General features: G+C 40.6%; 1 protein-coding gene across 2 annotated transcripts in view; it reads right to left on the reverse strand.

Moving 5' to 3' along the window:
• The window catches only part of ifitm1.S (interferon induced transmembrane protein 1 S homeolog), a 38,772-nt gene extending 20,257 nt beyond the window's left edge, over nucleotides 1–18,515 (reverse strand). Inside the window, exon 1 of one of the 2 annotated variants that reach the window (XM_041560885.1) lies at nucleotides 18,425–18,515. The gene's annotated coding sequence lies outside the window, so the exon portion shown is untranslated. The remainder of the gene's footprint in view (nucleotides 1–18,424) is intronic. The other variant, XM_018260116.2, reaches the window with a different exon arrangement.
• Nucleotides 18,516–21,403: the final 2,888 nt, after the last annotated feature.

Raw genomic sequence — 21,403 nt, forward strand, 5'->3', positions numbered from 1 at the left:
TTTATGAAAGATCAAAGTGAATTTTCAAATTCAAAAAATTCGAATTTCAAGCTATTTGTTGTGTACTTTGACTAGGGAATAGTCCAAATTCGATTCGAATTTGAAAATTCTCTTTAAAAATTTGACTTCAACCACTTACCGTCTAAAACCTGCTGAATTGCTGTTTTAGCCTATGGGGGACCTCCTAGAAACTATTTGGAGTCAATTGGTGGACTTTGAAAAATCAAACTTTTTTTTGGGAAAACTTTGATTTGAATTTGATCGAATGCACTATTACTTTGATTCGAACAATTAGAATTCGCTGAATAAGGACCTATTGGAATGAAAACGGACCAAAAAAAAACCCTTTGACTTAATTTCAGTTGGTCTTTTTGAATTAGAATTTCGAAGTATTTCAAATTAAATTCTGACCCTTGATACATATGCCCCTAAAAGTCTCCTCTGCTCTGTAGAATCACTGGGGGAGAAGGGGGTATGAATTAGGACCAATCCTTCATCAGGAAACTACACTCAACACATAGGGGCAAATTCACTAAGATTCGTAGTTGCGGCAGGCGTAACTTCGCCGAACTTCGCCACACTTCGCCAGGCGTAGTTTCGTCAGTTCACTAAAATCCGAAGTTGCGCTCAGGGGAAGCGTAAGGTTGCGAAGTTGCGCTAGCGTTGATTCGGTAAGCGAAGCGAAGTTACGCTAGCGACGGTTAATTTGCATACGGCGCCAAATTCAAATTTCAATGGAGGAATACGTACAATCACTACAAATGCCTGGGAAACCTTCAAAACATCAAATACATTTTTTTTTGCCCTACACATGTGCCCACTGTATAGTTAAGTTGCCATGAGTTAGGAAATGTAGGGGGGAAGGAGGGGAGCCCCCAAAAATTTTATCGATCTTTTTCAGCCTATCACCCATAATATAGAAAAAACGCCAGTGTTTTTTGGGACTTAGAAAAAAATTTAACTTTTTTTGAAGCAATCCCTATCTACTCTATTGCACTTCGTCTGGTCTGAGGTGGCGAAGGAAGTCTGGCGTAAAAGGTAGCGTTCAGTACAATGCGCGCGTTAGTGAATTTGCGTAGTTACGTCCGTTGCGCAAATTCGCCAGGCGTAAGGGTGCGAAGTAACACTAGCGAATTTACGCCAGCATTCGTTAGTGAATTTGCGAAGTAACGAAAATGAACAATGCTAACGAATTGACGCTAGCGTTAGGCGCTTCGGCGCATAGTGAATTTGCCCCATAGTGTTATAAAGGTTGCCATTACTACCTTCTAGTGTGAGTGTTGTTGATAGGGGGTCTGGGGCCCACCAGGGCGTGATCGTTATTCTAAGAGTTTCAGGCGGGGAGCTGGTTTGGGTTGGCAGGCATAGGCGGAGGGTGATTTTTGTTCTTGGGGAGGCTACTTAACCCATTCCTTGTTTTTATTTTATCACAGGGCAGGTTATAGAAGAAAGAGCAATAGTGTGCTGTACTGTGTACTGATATTTAACTCTCTAGAATGTAATATCTGTGACAGGTAGGTGAGAACAAGAAGCTGTTCTAGTTTTTATAATGATCCCAGTAATAAATAAACAAAATGACAAGACATTTCTTTGCCTCTCACTAGTAGCAAGATGGGTATGTGTAGTGATTATTCCTAATGCATAATAGACTGATGCTTTGAGAACTGGGAAAACAAAGGGGAAACTGGGAATCTAATTATCTACAGTGCAAGGACCAGACATGGAGTAGCTTCAATTTCCCATTTGAACGATTATTCTCAGAAAAACACCCACTTAATGCCTTTGCCTATATAAGGAGAGTTGTAGTTCAACACCAGATTGGGGCTGCAGGATGAACCCTGGAAGTAGCTGAAGTGGCGGGTTTGAGTAAGATCTAGTGCTCACTGAGAGTAAAGACACATCATCTCCACCACTTAATAATATGAGATCAGTAGCTTCTGTAGCACACTGTGCTATAGACACCCCAAGCAAAGGGGGAACTAAGACCTCAAGCACAGGGGAAACTAACATCCCAACTGGGGGAACTGACACCCCAAGTACAGGGGGAACTGACACCCCAAGCACAGGGGGGAACTGACACCCCAAGCACAGGGGGAACTGACACCCCAAGCACAGGGGGAACTAAGACCTCAAGCACGGGGAGAACTGACACCCCAAGCACAGGGGGAACTGACACCCCAAGCACAGGGGGAACTGACACCCCAAGCACAGGGGGAACTGACACCCCAAGCACAGAGGGAACTAAGACCTCAAGCACAGGGGGAACTGACACCCCAAGTACAGGGGGAACTGACACCCCAAGCACAGGGGGAACTGACACCCCAAGCACAGGGGGAAGTAAGACCTCAAGCACAGGGGGAACTAAGACCTCAAGCACAGGGGGAACTAAGACCTCAAGCACGGGGAGAACTGACACCCCAAGCACAGGGGGAACTGACACCCCAAGCACAGGGGGAACTGACACCCCAAGCACAGGGGGAACTGACACCCCAAGCACAGGGGGAACTGACACCCCAAGCACAGAGGGAACTAAGACCTCAAGCACAGGGGGAACTGACACCCCAAGTACAGGGGGAACTGACACCCCAAGCACAGGGGGAACTGACACCCCAAGCACAGGGGGAAGTAAGACCTCAAGCACAGGGGGAACTAAGACCTCAAGCACAGGGGGAACTAAGACCTCAAGCACGGGGGGAACTGACACCCCAAGCACAGTGAGAACTAAGACCTCATGCACAGGAGGAACTGACACCCCAAGCACAGGGGGAACTGACACCCCAAGCACAGGGGGAACTAAGACCTCAAGCACAGGGTGAACTGACAAACCAAAAAAAGGGAAACTAAGACCCCAAGTGCAGGGGGAACTGACACCCCAAGCGCAGGGGGAACTGACACCCCAAGCGCAGGGGGAACTGACACCCCAAGCGCAGGGGGAACTAAGACCCCAAGCACAGGGGGAACTGACACCCCAAGCGCAGGGGGAACTGACACCCCAAGCGCAGGGGGAACTGACACCCCAAGCGCAGGGGGAACTGACACCCCAAGCACAGGGGGAACTAAGACCCCAAGCACAGGGGGAACTGACACCCCAAGCACAAGGGGAACTGACACCCCAAGCACAGGGGGAACTGACACCTCAAGTACATCATATAGTGAGAGACATTGGGTTGAGGCATCACAAGCACATAATAAACAGTGAATGACTGTGGCTACTGACACTCCAGGCACATTATACACAATAAGAGACAGTGTTTAATGAATAGGGGAGCTGCATTTGACTAATGGCGGATTAATAACATGTGAGGCCAGTGGTGTAACTACCAGGGGAGCAGGGGTGCGATTGGGCCAGGGCCCGCACCCCCTCGGGGCCCCCCCGGCAGCTCACGCGCCACAATTCCCGGCCGTTTCCGGGTGTACGGAGGGGGGCGGGGGGCCCGGCAGCGCGTCCCACGCCAGGGCCCGTCCGCCTCTAGTTACATCACTGTGTGAGGCCCCTAGGCTATGCTTTCCACAGGTAAGTAGTTTTTTATTATCAGCCAGGTTTGGGAAGGGTTAGCTTCCCCTAGCCTTAGCCTCCCCTAGCCTTAGCCTCCCCTAGCCTTAGCCTTCCCTAGCTTTAGCCTCCCCTAGCCTTAGCCTTCCCTAGCCTTAGCCATCCCTAGCCTTAGCCTTCCCTAGCCTTAGCCTTCCCTAGCCTTAGCCTTCCCTAGCCTTAGCCTCCCTTAGTCTTAGCCTTCCCAAGCCTTAGCCTTCCATAGCCTTAGCCTCCCCTAGCCTTAGCCTTCCCTAGCCTTAGTCTCCTCTAGCCTTAGCCTCCCCTTAGCCTCCCCTAGCCTTAGCCTTCCCTAGCCTTAACCTTCCTAAGCCTTAGCATCCCCTAGCTTTAGCCTTCCCTAGCCTTAGACTCCCCTAGCCTTAGCCTTCCCTAGCCTTAGGCTCCCCTAGCCTTAGCCTCCCCTAGCCTTAGCCTGCTCTAAGCTTAGCCTCCCCTAGCCTTAGCCTCCCCTAGCCTTTGCTTTCCCTAGCAGCCTTAGCCTCCCCTAGCCTTAGCCTCCCCTAGCCTTAGCCTCCCCTAACCTTAGCCTCCACTAGCCTTAGCCTCCCCTAGCCTTAGCCTTCCCTAGCCTTAGCCTCCCCTAGCCTTAGCCTCCCCTAGCCTTAGCCTTCTCTATCCTTAGCCTCCCCTAGCCTTAGCCTTCCCTAGCCTTAGACTTCTCTAGCCTTAGCCTCCCCTAGCCTTAGCCTTCTCTAGCCTTAGACTTCTCTAGCCTTAGACTTCTCTAGCCTTATACTTCTCTAGCCTTATACTTCTCTAGCCTTATACTTCTCTAGCCTTAGCCTCCCCTAGCCATCATCAATTCTGCACCGGCCCTCTTGTAATTATGCTTGTGTAGAAACTACCGTCTTTTTAAATAATTTGTATAAGTTCTATGGTCAACAAACACCACTCACCAAGGTGATATTTAAGTATATTTAATATGTAAAAATGTGTTACAGAAGATACATACAAATTATCAGATATTTAGCCAGTCAAATACTCTATTGACAGCCTACCAAAATAATACAAAGATGTATGTATCAATATGTTGTGTAAAAGTTTTGTGTATGTCTGTATTGTGTGAGTGTGTGTGTCCAGTGTGAGAGAGACAGCAAACTGCTCTATGTCCAGGGATATATTCCTATATATATATAAACCTGTGAGATACACCTCCCCCAGCCTACCCATAAAACATTCCATATGTTTCCTGTAACCTAATCCCTCAAGACTTGGTGAACAAATGGAATTTGGGAACCAGTGAGTGAAGGATGTGTGAATGACAAGTCATGAGTGCACAAATGAAAAAAACATTTTTTGTCCCTCTTTTTACTTCCAAAATGTTAGGAGGTATGTATTAAATACATTTCACATTCAAATAATGTCCTTCACAGTGAAATAACAAACCTTTTGCAAATGCATAAAAACTAAAGCTGGCCATAGATGTTGAGATTTTTAAAAGATCAGATCCTGATCGTGAGACCTCGATCTTCTCGTAACGATCGTACGTATTTACCATCAACTAAAAAGACCAATTTGCCAGGAAAACAAAGGTGAGCTGCCTGCTTGGCCCTGCAAACATAGATGCATTGCACTGGGACTGACAAAGATTTTTTGACCTGGCCGATCAATTACCTGACAGATGTTGGCCGAAAAATGCCGTAAGATGTACGATCGTTCGAATCCCACTAACCGCACAATAATTTCGAAGGATTGGTCGGACTTCCCTAAAATCGGTCGTTCGGCAAGAAGAAGAATGAAAACACTTTAAAATGAAAAGAATGAAAGCACTTTACTGTTATCTTGAGGTTTTCTTGTTTTACTTAGGGGCCGATTCACTAACTTCGATTCGAAGGTAAAAAACTTCGAATTTCGAAGTTTTTTTCGGGCTACTTCGACCATCGAATGGGCTACTTCGACCTTCGACTACGACTACGACTTCGAATCAAACTATTCGAAGTAAAAATCGTTCGACCATTCGATAGTCGAAGTACTGTCTCTTTAAAAAAAACTTCGACCCCCTAGTTCGCCATCTAAAAGTCAACCGAAGTCAATGTTAGCCTATGGGGAAGGTCCCCATAGGCTTGGCTAACTTTTTTTGATCGAAGGATATTCCTTCGATCGTTGGATTAAAATCCTTCGAATCATTCGATTCGAAGGATTTTATCGTTCGATTGAAGGAATTATACTTCGATCGTTCGATCGAACTATCTGCGCTAAATCCTTCAACTTCGATATTCGAAGTCAAAGGATTTTAATTCCTAGTCGAGTATCGAGGGTTAATTAACCCTCGATATCCGACCCATAGTGAATCTGCCCCTTAATGTTTATAAGAATAAAGTCAAAACTGGCTCAGAAACACGTATATATTATACCTTATAATTATCACATCTCATAAAAAACATGTGTCCCACCGTTCTCATGAGCTTTAATTATCAAAGGTCAGCTATGTGACCTCATGTCATGTGATACCAAAACCCATCTGTTCAAGACGTTCTTAAAACTCAAGGTGTCCAACCAATTATTCAGATTCCTAGTTATTAAATCAAATAACTTTATATAGACAAAATACGTGTATTCCATTTTGTAGACCACCTTAAACATCAGTCACAGTTATATGTACCCTCAAGAACACTCAAATGATATCCATGTATGATATAAGTGTTGCATGTTCAAATAAAGTGCTATTCCCAGCATTTGCCCCATGCTTTAATTAATCCTGTCAATAAAAATTGACATTTCTATAATACTATCTTTCTAGATACATTTCGTACTTAAATGATCTAATCCCTTGCTGAACTGCACATCTCTGCAGGAAACCAGTTCAAGGTTTTGACTACTATGATATTACTGCAGTAGTACAGTACTACAGGTTAGATTTCTGACAATGTCAGAACAAAGTTCATGGACATTACTTTTTTCCCTGTAAAAAACAACTCTGAGCATGACTCCATACCTCACAACAATAATAATAAACAAACAAACCTAAATTTATATATTTACAATTGATAATCTTTGAAAGGTAAATAATAATACAAATAATAATGATGGATCCATATTCATAACTTTCATGGTTATTAAACATATAAATCTTACAATATATCTTTGACAGTTTTAAATATTTTATCACATGACTGGCCAGGTCATCTAATAATCCAAACAATCAAAGGTTTATAAGATGTATATAGAGCACTCTTTAAAAATATTTTCCTAATTATACCAATACGTTACGTTATCATGTATGTTTATAAAAAAAAAATTGCCAATTCATTGACCTGCGCAGGATTTCCATATGTGCACCTAAAAAAATAAAAGTAATGCATAGTGTAGTCAACAAAGACCAAATTAGTTGATGTTAGAGTTGATTACATTACTACCATGCAAACATGCACATTTAGGGGCCGATTCATGAAGCTCGAGTGAAGGATTCGAATTAAAAAAACTTCGAATTTCGAAGTATTTTTTGGGTACTTCGACCATCGAATTGGTTAAATTCGATCGAATTCGAACGATTCGAAGTAAAAATCGTTCGACTATTCGACCATTCGATAATCGAAGTACTGTCTCTTTAAAAAATACTTCGACCACCTACTTCGGTAGATAAAACCTACCGAAGTCAATGTTAGCCTATGGGGAAGGTCCCCATAGGCTTGCCTGTGATTTTTTGATCGAAGGATTTTCCTTCGATCGTTGGATTCAAATCCTTCGAATCGTTCGATTTAATCGAACTAAAAATCCTTCGATCGATCGATCGATCGCAGGATTTGCGCAAAATCGTTCGACTTCGATATTCGAAGTCGAACGATTTTAGTTCCCAGTCGAATATCGAGGGTTAATTAACCCTCGATATTCGACTCTTGATGAATCGGCCCCTAAGTCTTTACATTTTCCAACGTAAAAATAATTTTCACACAAATCTAAATATCATGCAACAAGAAAGCTTCTCCTTTATATCCTCTTTATCCATGATGCTTTCATGTGGAAAAGGAATCCATGTCCTACAATAATCATAAACAAGCTAGAGCACATTTCATTTAACAAACAAAAAGTTACTGGTCTCGAATTTTTTCAGTCCTTTATGAATTGTATCTTTTTAGCATGTACCGTATATACTCGAGTATAAGCCGTGTTTTTCAGTCCCCAAAATATGCCGAAAACTCTACCTCGGCTTATACTCGGGTCAAGCGCAAAAACGGTCGCCGGCGTCTAAAAATAGTCGCCGGCGTCCAAGAATATTCGCCGGCGTCCAAGAATGGTCGCCGGCATCCAAAAACGAGACGCCGGCACCTCCAATGGGAGCAGAAACCCTCCATTTTTTTGATTGAAACTTACCAGAAGCTGCTGCATTTCTACCCTAGGCTTATACTCGAGTTAATAAGCTTTCCCAGTTTTTGGAGGTAAAATTAGGTACCTCGGCTTATACTCGGGACGGCTTATACTCGAGTATATACGGTATATGTCCTGTTACAAATCACTCAGGGTCTAAGCTTAGCCTTTACTTTCCTGTGAATCCCACTAGCAAATGATTTTGTTCCCATGCTTCCTGCCTCACACTTAAATTTGTTATCTTTTTCTGTTAAAACATGTGAAAACATGTGAAACACACTAATCCCATATACTAGGATGTATTTAATCTTTTAGCTCTGTACTTATTCAGCAAAGGTAAGTGAAATAATTGCATCATTGGCAAATATACCAAAAAATCACTGTAATTAGTGTCCCTAAATTTATTAGCAATTTACATGGAAATATAATGCAGTATTTAGGAAATAAGAATTCCCAACTTCCCAACTTCTATACTGTAGACATGTTCATAGTTCTTGTTAGTTTCTATTTTATTTTACATATCACTTCATTGTAAATTATACATTCTGTTTAATATGTCATTGTATTAATCTTCTTATTCTGCATTCTGTTTGTTATCATATTGATTTTTATGGTTTATTGTGAAAACCAAATAAAATATTTCAAACTGACATATGTTCATTACATAAACACCATGTTCTCGTTGAACAGTAGTGCGAATCACTCCCTGGTGTAACCTGAGTATTACCAGTGTGCCCTTTAGAGCCAAATCTTACAATTTAGAATAACCAAATCAAAAAACCAAATCAACATCTAAACATTTGTGAACCTGATTTGATTATGAAACATCAACATCAGTCCACTTTTATGGATATTACTATTTAAAACATTTAGATCAGTGGAAGCAAAATATCCTCTTTGTTCTGGTTAAAAAAACAAACAAACATAACATGACACCAAAGGATGGGGGTGGGTAGATTGGAATCTAGACAGGAAAACAGAGCTGGTGCCACAATGCACCGAATTGATTTGAAACTTACAAAAAATCTACAAAAAATCATTCTCAACTTGCTCACTGTATTTCCTTTAAATCTTCCCAGTCTTTCTTATAACCAATACAACATTTGGCTATAAATAGTGATGGGCGAAAAATTTGTGAAACGTTTTTGACGCCGGCGCCCGTTTTTTTCTGACGCTGGCGAAAATTTTATTTGACGCCAGCGAATTTTTGCAGGCGAATTTTTGCAGGCGTTTCGCGAATTTATTCGCTGGCGGCGAATCGCGCAAATTCACCGCAAATCCGCGCCTGGCCCATCACTAGCTATAAAATATAAAAAATTACTTTCTAATGTTTGGCTATATACAAAAATATTGCTTATACATTAGAAACCATGCTACATATAGACACACTTTACAATTTATATTAGAAATAAAACAAGATATAATTCTTCTGATATTTATAATTCCACTGACAAAATATTTATATTTAATAATCTTAACCTGGCATTTGCCTAAATAGGGAGTTGGGAGTTGAAGATAATAAGTACTAACATTCTTTTAGCTCTATTCAGTAATTGTTCCTTGTTTTCATTAAAGGGATACTGTCATGGGAAATTTTTTTTTTCAAAACGCATCAGTTAATAGTGCTATGCCAGCAGAATTCTGCACTGAAATCCATTTCTCAAAAGAGCAAACAGATTTTTTTATATTCAATTTTGAAATCTGACATGGGGCTAGACATTTTGTCAATTTCCCAGCTGCCCCATGTCATGTGACTTGTGCCTGCACTTTAGGAGAGAAATGCTTTCTGGCAGACTGCTGTTTTTCCTTCTCAATGTAACTGAATGTGTCTCAGTGGGACTTGGATTTTACTATTGAGTGTTGTTCTTAGATCTACCAGGCAGCTGTTATCTTGTGTTAGGGAGCTGTTATCTGGTTACCTTCCCATTGTTCTGTTGTTTGGCTGCTGGGGGGAAAGGGAGGGAGTGATATCACTCCAACTTGCAGTACAGCAGTAAAGAGTGATTGAAGTTTATCAGAGCACAAGTCACATGACTGGGGGCAGCTGGGAAACTGACAATATGTCTAGCCCAATGTCAGATTTCAAAATTGAATATAAAAAAAATCTATTTGCTCTTTTGAGAAATGGATTTCAGTGCAGAATTCTGCTGGAGCAGCACTGTTAACTGATTCATTTTGAAAAAAATTATATTTCCCATGACAGTATCCCTTTAAGTTCGAATCATCCATAGTGTATAGTTTTAAACTTTTATCTGTAGGAAACATGATACGTGTTATAGTTAATGCTGTCAGAGACATGGGTTTGTTTTTTTAATTATGAATGATTTATTATCATTTCTGAGTTTTTGAATGAATGGAGGTGTCTATATGTGACAAAATCAATATGTTATGTGTTTCTATAATTACATCATTATAGGTATAAATTATTATGGTTTTATATCCCAATAGGGTGAAATGAAGATATATTTTCACCAAAGTTGATTTTTCTGATGACACCCTTGCAGTACTGTACCCCTATTATATTTGCTTTGTTGATATTTTTAATTAGTGACAATAATGTAGGTTTTCATATAATCGTATACTTATATAATACACGAAAAGCTTATGTTTCATTTTTGTTATTTTACAGGCAATGGCACATATTCAGATGGGATGACATGGTAATACAGTGATTGGTTTATTGTTTACATATATTTTTATATGTTTAGTGACACTGATTTTCAGTGTAGGTCAGGGATAGATGAGGACACACAGGAGAAGTATCATCTGTCTGCAACAAGAATGAAGGCAATCGCATCACCCAAGAGGAACTGATGAAAAATTGATGCAAAAGGATTTGGATTGTAAATTGTGAAAGGGATGTTCATTTTTTTTGGACTACCGTATATACTCGAGTATAAGCCGTCCCGAGTATAAGCCGAGGTACCTAATTTTACCTCCAAAAACTGGGAAAGCTTATTGACTCGAGTATAAGCCAAGGGTGAGAAATGCAGCAGCTTCTGGTAAGTTTCAATCAAAAAATTGAGGGTTTCTGCTCCCATTACAGGTGCCGGAGTCTCGTTTTTGGATGCCGGCGACCATTCTTGGAAGCCGGCGAATATTCTTGGAGACTATTCTTGGACGCCGGCGACTATTCTTAGACGCCGGCGACCGTTTTTGCGCTTGACCCGAGTATAAGCCGAGGTAGAGTTTTTCAGCATATTTTGGGGGGCTGAAAAACTCGGCTTATACTCGAGTATATACGGTATTTGAAAACACAGAGTAAAATTTCAGTGAAAGACAAACTGAGGATGATTGGAAGGTGCCAATACCCTTTGGTGGTCTGCTTACATTTATAATCCTTTCTAAAGTGTTTGTATATCTTTGTCTGTTATTCCAGCTGTTGGTTCTTTTCCCTAAAAGACTCACTGCTAAAGGCTTCTTAGGGCTCTTACTGACGAGCGTTTTTACCTGCACTCCCCTGCGTTACGTTTTTCTGCGTTCAGCCGCAGGGGAGCGCAGGAATAGACGCATTACATTTTTCCAATGGGGCTGTACTCACACATGCGCGTGTAGGCGCCGAACGCAGGTTGAGACGCAACATGCTGCATTTTTCCTGCGTTCGGTGCCTACACGCGTCTGTGTGAGTACAGCCCCATTGGAAAAAATGTAATGCGTCTATTCCTGCGCTCCCCTGCGGCTGAACGCAGAAAAACGGAACGCAGGGAAGCGCAGGTAAAAACGCTCGTCAGTAAGAGCCCTAAAGGTGGTGTGATAACTATGTTCATCAGCTGATGAGAGTTAATTTAAATTCTTCAACAACTGTTTAATTTCTCCTGGTGTTGCTCTCTGCCTGCTAAAAAACCTGAAAATCAATTGACTGATATATCCTAATAGCCTTCGCAAGCCAAGTCTAAAGGAGTACAGTTTACCCAAGCTACATCTGTCACTGACTGTGCATAGCTCTGAGATTCCAGAGAATGCCAGGCCTGTATTGGTTTAGCCGCAGAAAGACCGGGGCCCCAAAAGGGCATCGGGAAGACCTAAACTGGTGTAGTTCCTTATTTCTCTACAGGGACTCAGTAATTCATCCATGAGTGAAAGTCAAGTAGTATTTTGTTATGAACCTTGCATGACCAAAGAATGAAAGAACGCTCTACATGGAATGGATAAAGATTCCAAAGAGATGTCCCTGGCATTGTCCATGAGGAGATGGTTGCCAAGTTATGTGTTATTTTGGTACATGGCTTTGCTCAGCTACTTTTGACATGAAGGAACTAAGAAATGAAAAATTGGATGAAAAAGTTGAATGAAATCAAAAACAGAGTGATGGAAAGTTTTGAGACCAAAACTTGGCTGTATCCAGAAGGAAATAAAGTTTGTTTGGAGTGAAAGAATTATGCTTAGGGATAGTTGTATTAAATTGTATATCCTATCACTGTTTACCATCTCATTACATGATAATAAAATTGCTATTAAATTATATTTACAACATGGACATTTCACAGATTCCAGGAGATGTTTGAAGATCTGAGACTTTTCTTCCCAAGGACTTCTATATACTTAGATTCAAAATTAAATGATGATGTGTGAATGAAATACAGGGTACATTGAAGGGGAAATGTAGAAATTAGCTGACAAAGTTTAAAAGTAATACTGACCACAGTATAATGTATGTACACCTGTCTTACTCACTCACACATACTTGTAAGTTATTTTGGAAGAACTGGGCTTTGGAGCAGGCCCGGACCGGCAATCTGTGGGTTCTGACAAATGCCAGAGGGGCTGCTATAAGTTGCCATAGAAAGTCAGTATTTAGTGGGCTGGTTGGGGCTGGTTGGGCCTCAGTGTTGGCTGAGTGGGCCTCTGCGTACCTGAAATGCCAGGGCCTATTTTAATTCCCAGTCCAGGCCTGCTTTGTAGCATATGCTCTTGCCATATATAGATACTTGGGGGCTGGGTGTATAGGCCCTGAAGGAGGCATATACTCTGGAACACAAGGTTGTTTGCTCTCTTGCTTTCTTCTTCCCTGGAGGGACAGAAGGATCTCTCTCCCTGAGAGATGGACACAGACACACACACACTTGGATGAATCTCATGCACCTCATATACACATAGGGGCCGATTCACTAAGCTCGAGTGAAGGATTCGAATGAAAAAAATTTGAATTTCGAAGTATTTTTTTGGTACTTCGACCATCGAATTGGTTAAATTCGTTCGAATTCGAACGAAATCGAACGAATCGAACGAAAAATCGTTCGACTATTCGACCATTCGATAGTCGAAGTACTTTCCCTTTAAAAAAAACTTCGACCCCCTACTTCGGCAGATAAAACCTACCGAAGTCAATGTTAGCCTATGGGGAAGGTCCCCATAGGCTTGCTAACCTTTTTTTGATCGAAGGATTTTCCTTCGATCATTGGATTAAAATCCTTCGAATCGTTCGATTCGAAGGATTTAATCGTTCGATCGAACGAAAAATCCTTCGATCGATCACAGGATTAGCGCTAAATCCTTCGACTTCGATATTCGAAGTCGAAGGATATCAATTCGAGGGTCGAATTTCGAAGTATTTTTTACTTCGAAATTCGACCCTTAATGAATCTGCCCCATAAACTTTATATATTTACTTATGCATACAGATTATTTGTTTTAGGCTGTCAAGGGTAAAATTGACTGGCTATTATTATTTTGCATATAATTTGTAATTATTCCACACAATAAAGATATTTTGTTATCACCTTGGTGACTGGTAATTTGACCATAGATACTTATACAAAATAATATAGAGCTATATGAATTTCTACAGCTTGAATTATGGGGTATGCTCAATTCTGGGTAAAAACAGGGCTACAGCGCACTCAAGCATTTCTGGAGCTCATGAAAAGATATATATATAGTACTGCCCCATTTGCCTGTTTAGCTGGTGTGTACAAGGCTTGTATATGTTTCCAATAAAGTTTTAAAAGTGTGGAGAGCAACTGGAGCGGCCAGAAGAAACCCAAAGAGTTTTACTCTGGAGCTTTCAGGCTTGGAATTTAATATTTAGTTTCTAGGGATTAATTACCATAGCAACCAGGAAGAAATTTTCAAATCAAAGCGGAAGATGAATAGTAGAGGGCCTCAAAAGTTATTTTTATATAGACAGAGTTTTTCGGGAAATACAGAATTGCTTTAGGTCACTGACATTTCCTGGGCTGGGTCACACTTATCCCCCACTTATCCTACTTACACAGAGCAGTATAGGCAAATGGGACAGATAATTAGCATTAAATATATATATATCCTCTATCCTAGTGTATTTGCACTTTCTCACTTTGACACGTTTCCCATTTCAGCTCCTCGGCTAAGTCATTTTTCCACGACTGGTCAACATTATGAATGAGCTGAAGGAGCAAAAACAAAGAGTAAAGAGGAGGAGGATGGGGGAATTCTGAGAGGATTAGCAGAGCAATTTGGATTTTAAGAGACAGAAATGGATTTATGTACAGTATGTGGTTACATAGTGCTACTTGTAGATACTTGTACTGTATGTGTACATCTATATATACATGATACATAACTGGCAGAACGTCATATGTTGATAAAAAGATAATTATTAGCATATTGGGCAAATAAATTCGCCAGGCGCGAATTCAGGGCGACTTTCTGCAATCCACCACGACAAAAAAAATTGGGCACGCGTCAGAAAAGTCGTGCACATAAAAATGGCTTCAAAATGATTCGGATGTCCATTGACTTTAATGCTTTTGGACAAAATAAGCGCGGGTCTAAAAATTGTTGCAGGTGCCGAAATTAACACATGTCAAAACAATCTTGACGTCCATTGACTTCAATGCATTTCGCCGATTTTTCGCCGTTTTCAGCTAAGTGAAACGGGACAAATTCACCCATCACTAAGCATTTTAGCATGTATTGCTGAAAGCCCAGCTGCTTAAAAAAATATATATACAGTAAATCTATATATATATATATATATATATATATATATATATATATATATATATATATATATAGATATATTGTATTAATAGTAAATAAAGTTCCCCTTTTGTAAAATATAAGGATATTATAGGTTACCAAGGAGTTCCATGACTATATACAGGTCATGGAACTCCGACGTGACTTCACATATCCTTACAACAGGGTGTTACTTTATTTTTTATAATAAACAAGCTTCAGTGAGTCATGTGACAGAAATGACATCACTAAGCTCCGATTATAACCGATGACATCACTAATCACCGTTTATTAGCATATAATACACAAAAGCCATGAATATCTTGAAAATAATATCCTTATAAACTGTGAGTTCTGATGTCATCAGTTATAAACGGTGAGTTCTGATGTCTTTTCTGTCCCATGACTCACTGAAACGTGTGTATTATAATAAATAAAGTACCCCCTCTTGTAAAATATAAGGATATTAGAAGTTACCTTGGAGTTCCATGACCTGGAGTCATAGAGTTTTTCCTTCGGCCTCGTGTTTTTTATATGGTCATGAAACTCCTCGGTAACTTATAATATCCTTATATTTTACAAGAGGGGGTACTTTATTCACTATATAATTTACGGGCTATTCATGGCTCTTGTGTATTATATATATATATATATATATATATATATATATATATATAGTCAAACACAAGAGTCCTCTGCACTCAACCCATTATCAATATATTTAAGACAGACAAATTATATATATATATATATACACACATACAGGTATGGGACCTGTTATCTAGAATGCTCGGGACCTGGGGTTTTCCGGATAACAGATCTTTCTTTAATTTGGATCTTCATAGCTTAAGTCTACTAGAAAATCACGTAAACATTAATTATACCCAATAGGCTGGTTTTACTTCCAATAAGGATTAATTATATCTTAGTTGGGATCAAGTACAAAAAGAACTGTTTTATTATTACAGAAAAAAAGTAAAAATCATTTCTATAAATTTTGATTATTTGGATAAAATGGAGTCTATGGGAGATGTCCATTCCATAATTGGAAGCTTTCTGGATAACAGGTTTCCAGATAATGGAATGCGCCGAACGCAGGTTGAGGCGCAACATGCTGCATTTTTCCTGCGTTCGGTGCCTACATGCGCCTGTGTGAGTACAGCCCCATTGAAAAAAACTGAATGCGTCTACTCCTGCGCTCCCCTGCGGCTGAACGCATAAAAACGGAACGCAAGCTTCAAACGCTCGTCTGTAAGAGCCCTTAGGGATCCCTCCTTTATGATAACTGGAAATACGATCTGTAAGGCGTGACTATTACGGTGCTCAGAAGAGGTCTGGTTTCTGTTGTCTAAATTAACCATTATCTCTCCTTTACACAGCACGCTCATTAGCTTTGTTGTTAACCCCTGAGTAATGTACCGTTGAGGTAACCAGTGAATCAACACTGTTGGGCTCCTAAAATGCCCCAAACAGGTATAAATAATATGTGTTTGTAATGTGACTCTAAGGGGCAGATGTATCAAGGGTCGAATTTCGAAGTACAAAAAACGAATAGAAAAACTTTGAATTCCAACATCGAATTCGAAGTGTTTTCACTGAATTTGGCAATCGCACGATCGAATAAAAATCGTTCCGACGATTCGAACGATTTTAGCGTACGATCCAAGGATTTTTAGTCGATGTGTAAAGACTTTAAAAAAGTTTGTAGAAGGTCCCCATAGGCTTCACATAGCAATTCGGCAGGTTTAATTTGGCCAAGTATTGAAGTCGAAGTTTTTTTAAAGAGACAGTACGATTTTTACTTCGAATCGAAGTCGAAGCAAATTCAAAGTCGTAGTATCCCATTCGATGGTCGAAGTATCCAGTATTACTTTGAATTTCGAATTTTTCTAAAATTCCCTCGAATTCACTTCAACCCTTGTTAAATCTGCCCCTTAGAGTCACGTTACCAGGGGCGCTCCACCAATGAGGCGAGTTGAGACACTCACCTCAGGCGGCAGTGCCCCCCTGGTTACCAAGGGCGGCAAAAATGCCGCCCCTGGTAACTAAGAGCCGAATTTCCGGTTTTCAACCCGGAAATTCGGCTCTTTAGTGCAGAGAGCGCAATTGCGCTTTCTGCACTAGCGTCGTGCAGCGCCCCGACCCCCTCCTGCGCAGAAAATGTGAGCGCTGTGAGGAGGGGTCGGGGCGGCAACGGAAGGCCGCCTCAGGCAGCATAAAGGCGCGGATCGGCGCTGCACGTTACAAACACATATTATTTATACCTGTTTGGGGCATTTTAGGAGCCCAACAGTGTTGATTCACTGGTTACCTCAACGGTACATTACTCACAGGGGTTAACAACAAAGCTAATGAGTGTGCTGTGTAAGGGAGAGATAATGGTTAATTTAGATTACAGAAACCAGACCTCTTCTGAGCACCGTAATAGTCACGCCTTACGGATCGTATTTCCAGTTATCGCTAAGGAGGGATCCCTAAGGGCTCTTATAGACTAGCGTTGAAGCTGCTCTACCCTGCGTTTCGTTTTTATGCGTTCAGCCGCAGGAGTAGACGCATTTAGTTTTTTTCAATGGGGCTGTACTCACACAGGCGCATGTAGGCACCGAACGCAGGTTGAGACGCAACATGCTGCATTTTTCCTGCGTTTGGCGCCTACATGCGCCTGTGTGGGTACAGCCCCTTTGAAAAAAATGAAATGCATCTACTCCTGCGCTCCCCTGCGGCTGAACGCATAAAAACGGAACGCAGGGGAGCGCAGCTTCAACCGCTCGTCAGTAAGAGCCCTAAGACAGACCTTTCATCTACACTCAAACATTAATTGAACTGACTGTGTTTTTTTTCTTTGGTTAGGCATTAATATTTTTTTTATATGTGGAGTTGTAACTATTTGACGCACAGTGATGATGACGATGATGACATTCAGACAATTCATTTTTCCCGCCATCATATGTCTAAAATGCATTTTCTGAGTGTCCATCATAACTCGGAGAAAGGCCTCGGAGAGGCCGAAACGTTAGTCTATTAGCTAATGAAACATTTTTATTTTTTGTTTAAGCCCTGAGAGTGCGGACCTTTTTTTGTGGGATAGTTATTTCAAAAAATTTTGGACACTGCCCCCAGGCAAGTTGGAAGCGAGTGACGTGAGTGCCGACCCCTCCACGGACTCTATATAAATATAAATATATATAGTGAATAAAGTACCCCCTCTTGTAAAATATAAGGATATTATAAGTTACCGAGGAGTTTCATGACCATATAAAAACACGAGGCCAAAGGTCGAGTGTTTTTATACAGGTCATGGAACTCCGAGGTAACTTCTAATATCCTCATATTTTACAACTGGGGGTACTTTATTTATTATAATACACAAGTTTTAGTGAGTCATGTGACAGAAATGACATCACTACTCACCGTTTATAACTGATGACATCACTACTCACCGTTTATAAGGATATAATTTACAGGATATTCATGGCTTTTGTGTATTATATATATATATATCCAACTAATGCAAATGAAATATTTCCTGCCAGCAGCCGCTTTCTTTTATATAAATAGGTTCCTCACCCTACATATCTGTACAAAACAAAACATATCTGTAGAACGTTTTTGGTTATAACTGACTTTTTCTTATCAGCCGAAGCTTCTGTTTACTTCTTTAGCTTATCTCCGTCTGAAGCTGATCCACTCGCATCCACTCTGCTGTATCTCTGCAATGAAATGACAGGGGCAGCGCCAGTCCCTCCCAACAACACCGACCTTCTCCCCTCCTTCCTTAGAAATAACAAACCAACCACATGTGATATCTTGGGTGAAAAGGCCACGGCTTATTTATTAAATCACATAAAAAAAACGACCAACCGAAACCAACAACAGTTCCATGTAGGGCAAAGTACAATCCCATTTATATAATATTTATAGATTAACCTTCATAACATCTTATAGCCGATGAAGGCTGAAAACTGTTGTCTTTTCTAGACGTGGTTTTCCTCCGTAACTCACACCGCTACCTCCGGGCCCTTTGGGCCGTCTTGTATTCATTATCCAGTCTCTTATTCAAATCAATGTATGGTTGCTTGGGATGGTTGCTAGGGTAATTTGGACACTAGCAACCAGACTGCTGAAACTGCAAACTGAATAAAAAAGCTAAATAACTCATAACCACACAAATACAAAAAATAATCACCAATTGCAATTGGCCTCAGAATAGGTCTCTCTACATCAGTGATCCCCAACCAGTAGCTCGTGAGTAAAATGTTGCTCCCCAACCCCTTGGATGTTGCTCCCAGTGGTCTCAAAGCAGGTGCTTATTTTTTAATTCCAGGCTTGGAGGCAAGTTTTAATTGCATAAAAACCAGATGTACTGCCAAACAAAGCCTCCTGTAGGCTGCCAGTCCACATTATTGCTAAATAACCAATCACAGCCCTTATTTGGCACCCCAGGAACAGTTTTCAAGCTTGTGTTGCTTCCAAACTCTTTTTACTTCTGAATGTTGCTCACGGGTGAAAAACGTTGGGGACCTATGTTTTACATCATATTAAAAGTTTATTTAAAGTGGTGGTTCACCTTCAAGTTAACTTGTAGTATGTTATAGAATGGCCAGTTCTAAGCAACTTGTCAATTGGTCTTCATTTTTTCTCTTTTATAGTTTAAAGGGATACTGTCATGGGAAAAAATTTTTTTTCAAAATGAATCAGTTAATAGTGCTGCTCCAGCAGAATTCTGCACTGAAATCCATTTCTCAAAAGAGCAAACAGATTTTTTATATTCAATTTTGAATCTGACATGGGGCTAGACATTTTGTCAATTTCCCAGCTGCCCCATGTCATGTGACTTGTGCCTGCACTTCAGGAGAGAAATACTTTCTGGCAGGCTGCTGTTTTTCCTTCTCAATGTAACTGAATGTGTCTCAGTGGGACATGGGTTTTTACTATTGAGTGTTGTTCTTAGATCTACCAGGCAGCTGTTATCTTGTGTTAGGGAGCTGCTATCTGGTTACCTTCCCATTGTTCTTTTATTTGGCTCCTGGGGGGGGGGGGGAGGGAGGGGGTGATATCACTCCAACTTGCAGTACAGCAGTAAAGAGTGATTGAAGTTTATCAGAGCACAAGTCACATGACATGGGGCAGCTGGGAAATTGACAAAATGTCTAGCCCCATGTCAGATTTCAGAATTGAATATAAAAAAATCTGTTTGCTCTTTTGAGAAATGGATTTCAGTGCAGAATTCTGCTGGAGCAGCACTATTAACTGATTGATTTTGAAAAATTTTTTTCTTCCCATGACAGTATTCCTTTAAATTAATTGCCTTCTTCTTCTGATTCTTTTCAGCTTTCAAATGGGGGTCGTTGACCCATACCTTCCAACATTCTGGAAATGGAAAGAGAGACAAGACATTTTTGACCACACCCTTTTTATGAGCACACCCCCTAATTACCACAATTTTATACAATTTCAGCAATCTGATTGCTAGGATACAGATGACCCTAGCAACCATGCAGTGATTTGAATAAGAGACTGAAATATGAATAGGAGAGGCCCGAATAGAAAGATGATTAAAAAAATGTAGCAGTAACAATAAATCTGTAGCTTTACAGAACATTTGTTTGTTTTTCCTTTGTTTATTTAGATGGGGTCTGTGACCTCCATTTGAAAGCTGGAAAGAGTCAAAAGAAGGCAAATAAATTAAAAAAATTATAAAAAAATAAAAATAAAAAATGAAGACCAACTGAAAAGTTGCTTAGAATTGGCCATTCTGTAACATACTAAGGGGCAGATTTACATATGGTCGAATATCGAGGGTTAATTAACCCTCGATATTCAACTGCCCAATGTAAATCCTTCGACTTCGAATATCGAAGTCGAAGGATTTACCGCAAATAGTTTGATCGAACGATCGATTCGAAGGATTTTAATCCATCGATCGAACGATTTTTCTTCGACCAAAAACTTGTTAGAAAGCCTATGGGGACCTTCCCCATAGGCTAACATTGTACCTCGACAGGTTTTAGGTGGCGAAGTAGGGGGTCGAAGTTTTTTTTAAAGAGACAGTACTTCGACTATCGAATGGTCAAATACTCGAACGATTTTTAGTTCGAAACGTTCGATTCGAAGTCGTAGTCGAAGGTCGAACTAGCCAATTCGATGGTTGAAGTAGCCAAAAAAAAACATTCGAAATTCTACGTTTTTTTTATTCTATTCCTTCACTCGAACTAAGTGAATGTGCCCCTTAAAGTTACCAAAGGAGAAGCATCTCTTTAATACAGGGTGTGAAGTCAGTTCTCTGTTCAGATGATCAGTTATGGAGGTTCCATATTACCCACTGGAGCATCAAATACTAATTTTGGGTGAAGCAGAAGTAATATAAGAAGGGCCCACACATATCAGAGACAAGGACAAAGAACTTCCTTCAGTTCAGATCAGAGCAGGAATTTTGTTGACATTCCACAGAGACATGCCTGGCACGCAATCATCCCACATTTAAAGGGCCAGTAACGTTAAAGAAACTTCTATGCATCCAAACAGCAGTTACCATATGCAGTGGTTTTTTGTTTAAAGGAAAATGAAAGGCATTTCATTTCTCTATCTGGAGAAATTTCTCTA

Source organism: Xenopus laevis, chromosome 4S (genome assembly GCF_017654675.1).
Source record: "Xenopus laevis strain J_2021 chromosome 4S, Xenopus_laevis_v10.1, whole genome shotgun sequence".
In the NCBI taxonomy this organism is placed as follows: domain Eukaryota; kingdom Metazoa; phylum Chordata; class Amphibia; order Anura; family Pipidae; genus Xenopus; species Xenopus laevis.